Source organism: Lissotriton helveticus, chromosome 7 (assembly GCF_964261635.1).
Source record: "Lissotriton helveticus chromosome 7, aLisHel1.1, whole genome shotgun sequence".
Classification (NCBI taxonomy): domain Eukaryota; kingdom Metazoa; phylum Chordata; class Amphibia; order Caudata; family Salamandridae; genus Lissotriton; species Lissotriton helveticus.
The window spans coordinates 163327373-163336350 of NC_136068.1; positions in this window are offsets into that span (position 1 = coordinate 163327373).

Sequence of the window (8978 nt, forward strand, 5' to 3'; positions counted from 1 at the left end):
GACCACTGATGACAACACTAGGAATCTAAGCATTTTCTAATTTTTTAAGGGAAGGTGGGGGGGGGGGAAAGGGGGGAAATAGAAACCATGCTATTACAAGTCATGCTTTTATAAAAATTGTCAGCAGATAAAACACATGCACAATAATAGAAAAAGGATACACAATATCTAAAAGTCTATATAATACAACTAAAACTGTGAATTCTAGGAAATAATACTGTAAGCGAGAGTACTAATCCTTCAAGGAGGCTTAAAATTTTCGGAGGAAAGGGAAGTGTAGTGCCTTTTTGCAGATTGATCTAAGTATAAGGTAAGGGGAAACCAATAGAGTTCAACATTGCGAGGGGGTTTATATTATATATATTAGATTGGATTTAATATGGGCATCTCAATTAACAGGTCAAATAAAGTTGATGGTATTGGTTAAATTGCTTCAGAAGTGGGAACTGGTGAAGTGGTGACATCTGTCAACACATGGCTACACACAAATTAGGGCAGACAATAGAGGGCCCATTTTGATTCCAAACTGAAAATAATAGAGTTTTCGCCAATTTACCAATATGCTTTTACAACGTCAAGAATCTGCTCCATTCATAGTTACTGATGCAGAGACAGCTTATGTGCATTGTTTACAAGTACAATGCATTTCGATGGTTTGTTCATTGTGCATTCTGTAAGAGTCCCTACCTCTGTGAAGAAGGCTATTGAACAGAGAAGTTCATTAACAATGACAACTATTAATTGATGCCAAGCTTTTCTCATTTTGGAAACCAATTGGATGTTTCATATTTCACCCTACATTATTTTTTAGTGATTCGATTTAATCAGCTAAAGTGGAATTTTATTGCACTGTCTCTTATGCCTAAAATTAAGTTGTTTTTGATGAAGTGTATATTTTTCTCAAGATAAAATGTTGTGATGTTAAAGCAAAGAGCTATTAGACGTAAATGCTAGCAAACATTTACATTTCTCTTTAAGGACAATCTGCAACTTTTCAGACAAATCCAGGTCCATTTGGAGCCCCTTCAATTTACCATTTATCCTCCTGGGCTCTGCTGGAGGGTCCCTCCCTTTCCGGTACCAACTGACCATGCTAGGCCATCACCTCGCTCCTTGTCAGTGCCAAGACGGACCCTCATGTCGTTGCCAAAGGCTACAATATAGAAAGACCTAGGGCCACTCAAGTGTTACATTCTACAAATACAATATATATAGTAACTGTAATGGAGCTAGGCACAAAGTGCATGTGAAAGAAAAATGAATGAGAATATATTCAAAGATGATATTCTTTTATTTATTATTGTATTAATTTATCAATATATTAAAGGTGTAAAGAACAATAACATATCATACACACAGGGCCTGATTTGGATGTCGGTCATGGAACCTCCGACCACAGGTCGGAGGTTTTCCAACTGACATCCAAGGTTTAAACTTCAACCATCTCATTACAAAGATGGCAGTTGGAGTTTAAACCAACTGGTAAATCTGACTGGCTTCTGTAAGGCTCAAGGAGCCCCGTCAACCAGACGGAAGCCGCATATAATCCCTAATAGACAGCGTTTCCGCTAAAAGGATTATGATGTCGTTTCCAACAGGCTTTCCATGTCAGGCTTTCTGACATGGAAAGCCTGTCGGAAAGCGACTTTGGGGGCCCTCTTCCGAGGCCTATGTTTGTGGGCCTGGGGATCACCTATGGTGCCCCCTGAACATCCCTGCACAGTGTGGCAGGCACCATAAGGTGCCTGCCACATGGTACAGCTATTTACTCAAACTCACATTTCTCTATGGGAGTTTGTGCTGCAGGTGGTTCCTGCCCACCGCTCAAGCTCCCATTAAAAATGGAAGTTTACTACCACACCATGTGCGGTCGCATGGTGTGGTTGCATCGTAATATGGTGTTCAGAACCGCTGACCTATGGAGGCAACTCCGACCGACATCGTAATTGGGCCCATAGAGTCATTAGGCATGTCACCCATGACCTTTCATTCCTCCTTTATTCGCGTCAGCAATCAAACCAACACATCCACACTGAGAGCTAACTTAATCAAATGTGACTAAAACAAAATATGCAATACAGATGATACCTAAAATGTACATTAATTAATATTGGTACACTCTTTTTGGCAACAATGAAGTCTTGTAGTGCCTAGTTGGAACGATTCTTCCAAGTTCATCACAAAAGCTACCCCAGTTCCCAGGTGGTTCAGCATCAGCCCCAGCTCAAGAAGCCACAGATCCAGGTCTAGCCTTGGGGACAGTGTTGAACCCAAAGCCAAGTTCGGATGGAACTATTAAGCTGTCAAGCTACGGAATCACCGAAGATCGTTCCAAGTCTGGGAAGGTTCCCCTCTGGTGCCCTTGTCTCAACACCAGTATTACAGATGGTTAAGGGCTATTATTGGTTCTGATTCGGATGCTGTACAGATTATCATGAAGAACATGTTATATAATATGGCATAACATGTTCCCCATTATGAAAATGATGATGAGGAGGAACACAATTTGCTCCCACCTTGCTTTACTGAGGCCGGTCCGTATTTAGACCTCTAAAGGGTAGTGGTCTGAACACCCCTCCTGAGAATGAGATGGAGTCGCACTTGGGCCCTCCTACCAAGAGCACTAAAAAGAAGTACTTATGTAGGTGAAAATCATCTCGAGCTACTAACATTATTAGACTTGTAATAGAGACAAAGGGCCCGATTAACAGAACTAACTTAAGACAAAATCCTAAACTTACTAATTTTGGTATTCACAGAAGTTAAGATTTTGTCTTAAGTTTGTCTTAAGACAAACTTAAGACAAACTTAAGACAGACTTAAGACAGACTTAAGACATACTTAAGTTAGGATTTTGTCTTAAGTCTCTATGCCGTGGAGATAGCGGTACTCCCCCTTTCTTGTTGCTACCCACTTGGAAGCGCACTAGCAGATACACATAGCTTACTGGGCACCTGTCATTGGGCAAGAGTTATTTTGTAGCTATAGGTTATAGTTCTTGTTCTCCTTTCTCAGGCCTATACATGTATCAGAGCTGTGAGAGGCACGGTATTGCCTGACGCAGCAATATTGGTGGGTGCTTGCAAAAAGTGTTCACTGCTAGTGAGATGTGGCAATGTAAATGATTATACATTATGATTTCTGGTCTCTTCAATTAGGGTGATGTTTTTGCCTTTGAAATGCCTATGAAGATATGAAAAAATATGAAGTCTGATTTTTTTATTACAGTTTTAATATATAATTAAGTTAGAATGTTGACATTTTCCTGCCTTAGTCATTAACCGCTATATGTATCAAGCTATTTAGCATTCGCAAAGGCCGAAATTCTGCGAATTTCGGCCTTTGCGAATGCTAAATAGACAAATGGAATGTATCAAACAAGTTTGATGCAAAATAAGGATTAGCAAAATTTGCTAATCCTTATTTTGCGATTGCACTTAAGGAATTGCAAATTTTGCAATTCCTTAAATGCAATGTATCAAACAAATATTATGGAAAAAATGCCATTAAGGATTAGCAAATTACCACCAACTTCTAGTTGGTGGTAATTTGCGAATTCTTATCAAAAAGCTTTTTTGAAAAAAACCAAAGGTGCCATATGACGCCCATACATGCCCTTAGGGCATGTATGTGCGCCATATGCCCCCAAATGTCTTTTTCAGGGGTGCAGCAGGGTGTTCTTGAGACACCCCTGCACCCTTGGAAAAATCCCTAATTTGCGATCAGCAAATTGCTAATCGCAAATTGCACTTTCATTCCTATGGGCCTCTTGGCCCATGGAAATGAAGGGGTAATTTGCGAATGACAATTTGCTAATCTCAAATTAGGAATGCTAAGGAATCGCTATTGGAAAGCGATTTTGTACATACATACCGTTTTGCATTTCCTAAATAGCGATTCCTTAAAATTCGCTATTTAGGAAATGCAAAATGGTTTGTTGATACATATAGCGGTTAGTGCCTGCAGCCTGTCTGTGAGTCACATGACTGGATGTAGTTGGCAGTTGGGCTCTGTGTATTCCCCTTAGACAGCCACACACAATCGAGAGCTTAGGTGTGCATGGATGGGATACCACTGATAGGAAGGGAGGGTGGAGTTAAGCACAGCCCCACTTACACTTGAATAGGATGTGTCCTGCCTCCGCACAAAGAGCTGCATATCCCCCATAGTTAGTCTGGAGCCAGGACAAGGGAGGCAGCAAACCTGTGCACTTCAAAGGGAAACCTCTATAAGCTTCTCCCACTTTAAAGAAGGCACCTGGTATAAATATTGGACCTCAGACACCAACTCTTCAGTACACTTCTGGACCTGTGGAAGACTCTATCAGTAAGAAGGACTGCTGGGCTGCTGAAAGACCTGCCACTCTGCTTGACTGCTGCACTGTAGGAGTGCTGCCTGCTGTGCTGACCTGCTGCCTGCTTCCTTTTTTCCCTAGTGAGAGGCATTAGACCTCAATCCAGGACCGCCAAAGTGACTCCAAGGTCTAGACTTTTCTATCCAGCACCTGGATTCTGCAACTATGAGTCCTACCCTGCGAAAAGGTGCTACCCTGGTGCTGGACCCTCGAAGGTGGGGCTGAATGGTGTCTACCAGTCCAACAGTGGATCTAGCAGAACTGACGTTTCTCATCTGCTGTGCTGTGCAACCCAGAGCAGAACCAAAGCATCTCCTCTACTGCGAGGATTTTCCTAGTGTAAGGACTCCACATCGACCTTGGAGCCCGCATCGGAACTGCCGGTGTGTGAGTCATCCCCGACTCAGGCCCATTCATCACAAATATTGCATGCACTGCAGCCTCGCCAATAGTGCAGATTTTTGCATCGCAGACTCGCAGTTCCTCGGATCCAGCGCATCACCTCTACTACATGACGCATCCTCGACGCCAGACTTCGCATCTCAAACCCTCACTAAAGGGATACTCAACCACGACCCAGGACTTTGCATCAGAGCTTTTCAGCTCCTTAGGGCAAGCCCTTGGCTGCATAATGCATCTTCGATGAGGGACCTTGCAATGCTCTGCAACCAGGATTTAAAGTATTCATGTTAAGCGGGTCTAACTGGTTCCGTGTAGCCGGTCTGCACTCTATCGTAGTCAGCCATAATAGGTGACTTTGTTGTGGTATGGCACAAACAGATAGCCGCAGGAGCCACTTTGTGCTCTTTGGCGCAATTTCCAATTACATTTTTCAAATTGCATATCTCTGGTTCTACTGATTGGATATTTGTCACTTTGGTCTTGTTTTCTTTATTAAAATTCCACCTATTTTTGTGGGATCCTATTGTGGTGTAGTTTCATTGAGTTACTATTTGAAATGTTGCAAAATACTTTACACATTGCTTCTGAGTTAAGCCTGACAGCTCTATGCCAAGCTACCCAAGGGTTGAGGGTTAATTTAGTTCTTGCTTATGACTTTGCACTGACAGGGATTTTGGTTGCTACTTGAATAGGGTTTCTCCCCCATCTACCAGTAGCCCAATTTTTTATATAATTATTAGTTTAAAGGTAGCATTTTAAATATGTTTTTTTTCAAATTTAATTAATTTTTAAGCAGTATAATTTATTTATATTAGTATTTGTGAATATTGATTATTTTAATTTTGTTTTTTTATTTATTCATTGGTTTCAATTTTTAGATTTTTTGTCATTTTTTTTATAGTAAGGTTGTATTGTAATTGCATATTTTATTTTTTACCTAATAATATATATGCTGTTTCATCTAATGCATGACTTATTTCAATTCAATGCAATTCCCTTTATTTCGGCCACCAAGGTCATATAAGTACAAATACAAAGACAGTCAAATATAAAATGCATAGATAAAAAAATGTAATATATAATCGAGATTGTTTTACAACACAGTCTCGTACATAGTAATAAATAAATAATTAAAATAAGAAAAAGTTCTGCTTTTAAAACTTACATACACCAAATAGAACCATATCATAAGACCTTCCATAGTTAAGAGAGCAATAAAGATTCCCTACGCAAAATACACATTGCCCAAAGAAACTTGGCAAGAGGTATGGCTTAAGTAGAGGTATAGTCTGATCTCAGTAGGTGAAGGGCAGCAAGATGGTCACGCTGGGATAGTTGTTCACATATTGGGGCTAGCCAAAACTTCTGTCATCTGATGTAAGCTGGACAGGCAAAAAAGGCATGTGAGACACTCTCTAGCTGAGCCTGGCATATAGGGCAAGTGGCAATGGCCTCAGATGACCAGCTCTTAGTAAAACAGCCCCTCACTGATGGGCTTTCGGAAAAACCTGAAAACCTGGCTTTTCTCAGTTTAGACCAGCACGATGCACCGTTAGGCTCTTTCACTTCTGCAGTCAGATCATCAGCGCCAAGACGCCCGCGGGCATTCGTGCGCTCTATAAATCCCCCAATCAAATCAAATCAAAACCTCTCAATGGGAGTGTGCCTACTCTAAACTGAAAATACAATTTCCGATTGGAAGGGAAGGTGACCTGATCCCGCTAAAGCTCGTACCTAAATGTGAGCCTAAATTAAGAAATGTTTGTGATAATGTAAAAAGAATGATTCTTGCAGCAGCTTTAGCATCTACCGCTTACCAGTATAGCTCTTTGAGGGCTTTTATTTTAGGAAACTGTGTGGTGGCTGCATTAGACCACAGTCAAGGGGCCCCAATAAACTCTCACATCTCTTTATTGAACTTGAGCCAAGGTATTCTCACCAAACAGGCTGCTGAGATGACATCCTGGAGAGCTGTTGTGTAGGGCTCAAGTTCTGGAGTGCACCACAACCGCCTCCAGCATAACAGTGGGCGTAATATAGCTTTGTCCTGGAGGTTTCTTAGGAGAAATAAATATAGTTCTCCTTGGTACACCTCTATTCGGAAGGAGTACCATTTTGACACAATATCAATGTTACTAACCTTAGTAAATCTGGGATTGTGTCAAAATCCATGGGTGGATGCATTGGAATGCCCATGCTCCACCCATGGAATGCCTTTCCAACACAGTGTAATGCAAGGCAGTCATTTTCACTACCTTGCATTACTCTGGATTAACTAAGCCACGCAAGGTGGAGTTGAGCGACTTAGTAAACCCCCCTAATGTGATGCATGGGCAGCACAACCCTTTTTTTAAATCTAGCCCTAAGTCTTCAATATTTAACCTTCGGGCTCAAAATCTGTTTTCTTAACCATTACACCACAAGTGACTCACTACTACTCTTGAAATCATAACTATGATATTCAGTCCAAATGAACAAGTCAGTGAGATTCCATAGGGAAGTTTACGCTATTCCATTTACAGAATAGGAAGGTGGGAAGGCAATGACAGAGGGAAGAGAAGAGAGTGAGAGGGTCTGGCATATTAAAAAACAGATATTCCCAGAAGTGTGGCATGTAAAATTGATTTTACCCAATGCTACTTTTGCCCCTTCCGCAAACAAAAGTTTGGACGAAAAGTACAGAATGAAAATATATCACTTCCTAGGTGAACCTGGAGCAGACCAATGGCCATGGAGACACTGGTTCTTGAACCTTAAACCTTAAGACTGAGATTATTATGATTTAGTTAAGATAACATAAGTTGTAGTATTTGCAATGTTTGTAACTGCAGTTCAGAAACTTTCCTTCTCTGGAGTTCCCAATATCTGTCTCTCTCTTATCAAGGAATTCACTTCCATTATCAGTTAGCGTCGCCCCACCTGCTTCGAGTGCACCATGCAAACACAAATAAATAAAATGGATTTCAATGCCATTTTATTTATTTGCCACCGCACCTGCTCACGCTGTGTACACTGAGAGTGTGGGGTAGGGGTTGAATCCTGCAAATGCAGGACGACAGCACTGGTCTACAGTGTGCATGTCAGATTGGGTGTCCGTCTTACGACGGCCAGCCTGACATGCGCACTGTAGACCCAACAATCCAAAGGCTGTGAAACATCTTGGGGATTGCTGGCAGAGGGCCCGAGCGTCAAAATGAGTGCTGGGTGAGCCTGCTCCCACCAATCCTGGAGCTGCTTTAACAGCATGAGAGCAGCTCCAGGCTTGGTTAGAGTGGCGTTCCACTAGCAGGAAGGAAGTCCTTCCTTTTCCTGATCGTGGACAGCAAAGAGGAGTGCCTCACTGGTTGTGTGCCCGCTCCTGAGTTTATTGTGAGTCGCACACCTTCCCACACCACCATTTTTTATTTAAGCTAGCTGCGACTGCTTCTATCCTCATACGTTTGGGCCTATCAGCTGCCTTTAACACTGTTGTACACCTCACTATACTTTTCTCTTTAAACTCACTGGGCATCCTTGGAAATAGCTCACACCTTACCGCTCCTGCCTCACTTACTCAGCCACCTGCGGCTCAAAAACATAAAAAATCTAGCCCAATGCCAGTTGGATATGATTCACTCTTTGTTGCTTGAACTTCTTGTTTTCTCGTTCAACATTACCTCTCATAGTGACTTAATTTCTTCATTTTGCTTCTCATATCACCTCTGTACTGATGGTACCCAGATATTCTTTTCATTCTCAAGATTATTCTCACCTGGAGTCACACATCTCAGACTCCCTCACAAATATCAAACGCTGAACAGCTCTGGTCCCTAATGTTAAACTCCTCCATAACTGAGGCCCTACACTTTCCGTCACCTACTGCACACCCCCTTATTATTAGCTCTATCTGCTTTCCCCATGATTCCCTAACATTTGTACCTTCAACCAGAAGCTTTGAGGGTCTCTGTCGGCCATCCATGAACATCAAACATTCCTTTACTTAAAAATCAACCCCAGCATGCTTTCAACTACTAAGCATACACACTACACACTCACTCATACTATTCAGCTTAGCCAAACCAATTTCCCAGTATTCAGTAGGTTACACTACTCTAATAGTCTGCTGGTAGGTCCCCCGTGTTCCTTCAACGCTCCATTAGACATAGTTCCAGACTTTGTTACTCTCTGCAAATTATCCAGGCATTTAACAACCTCATCACACCAGCATCACAATCGCTAGCAC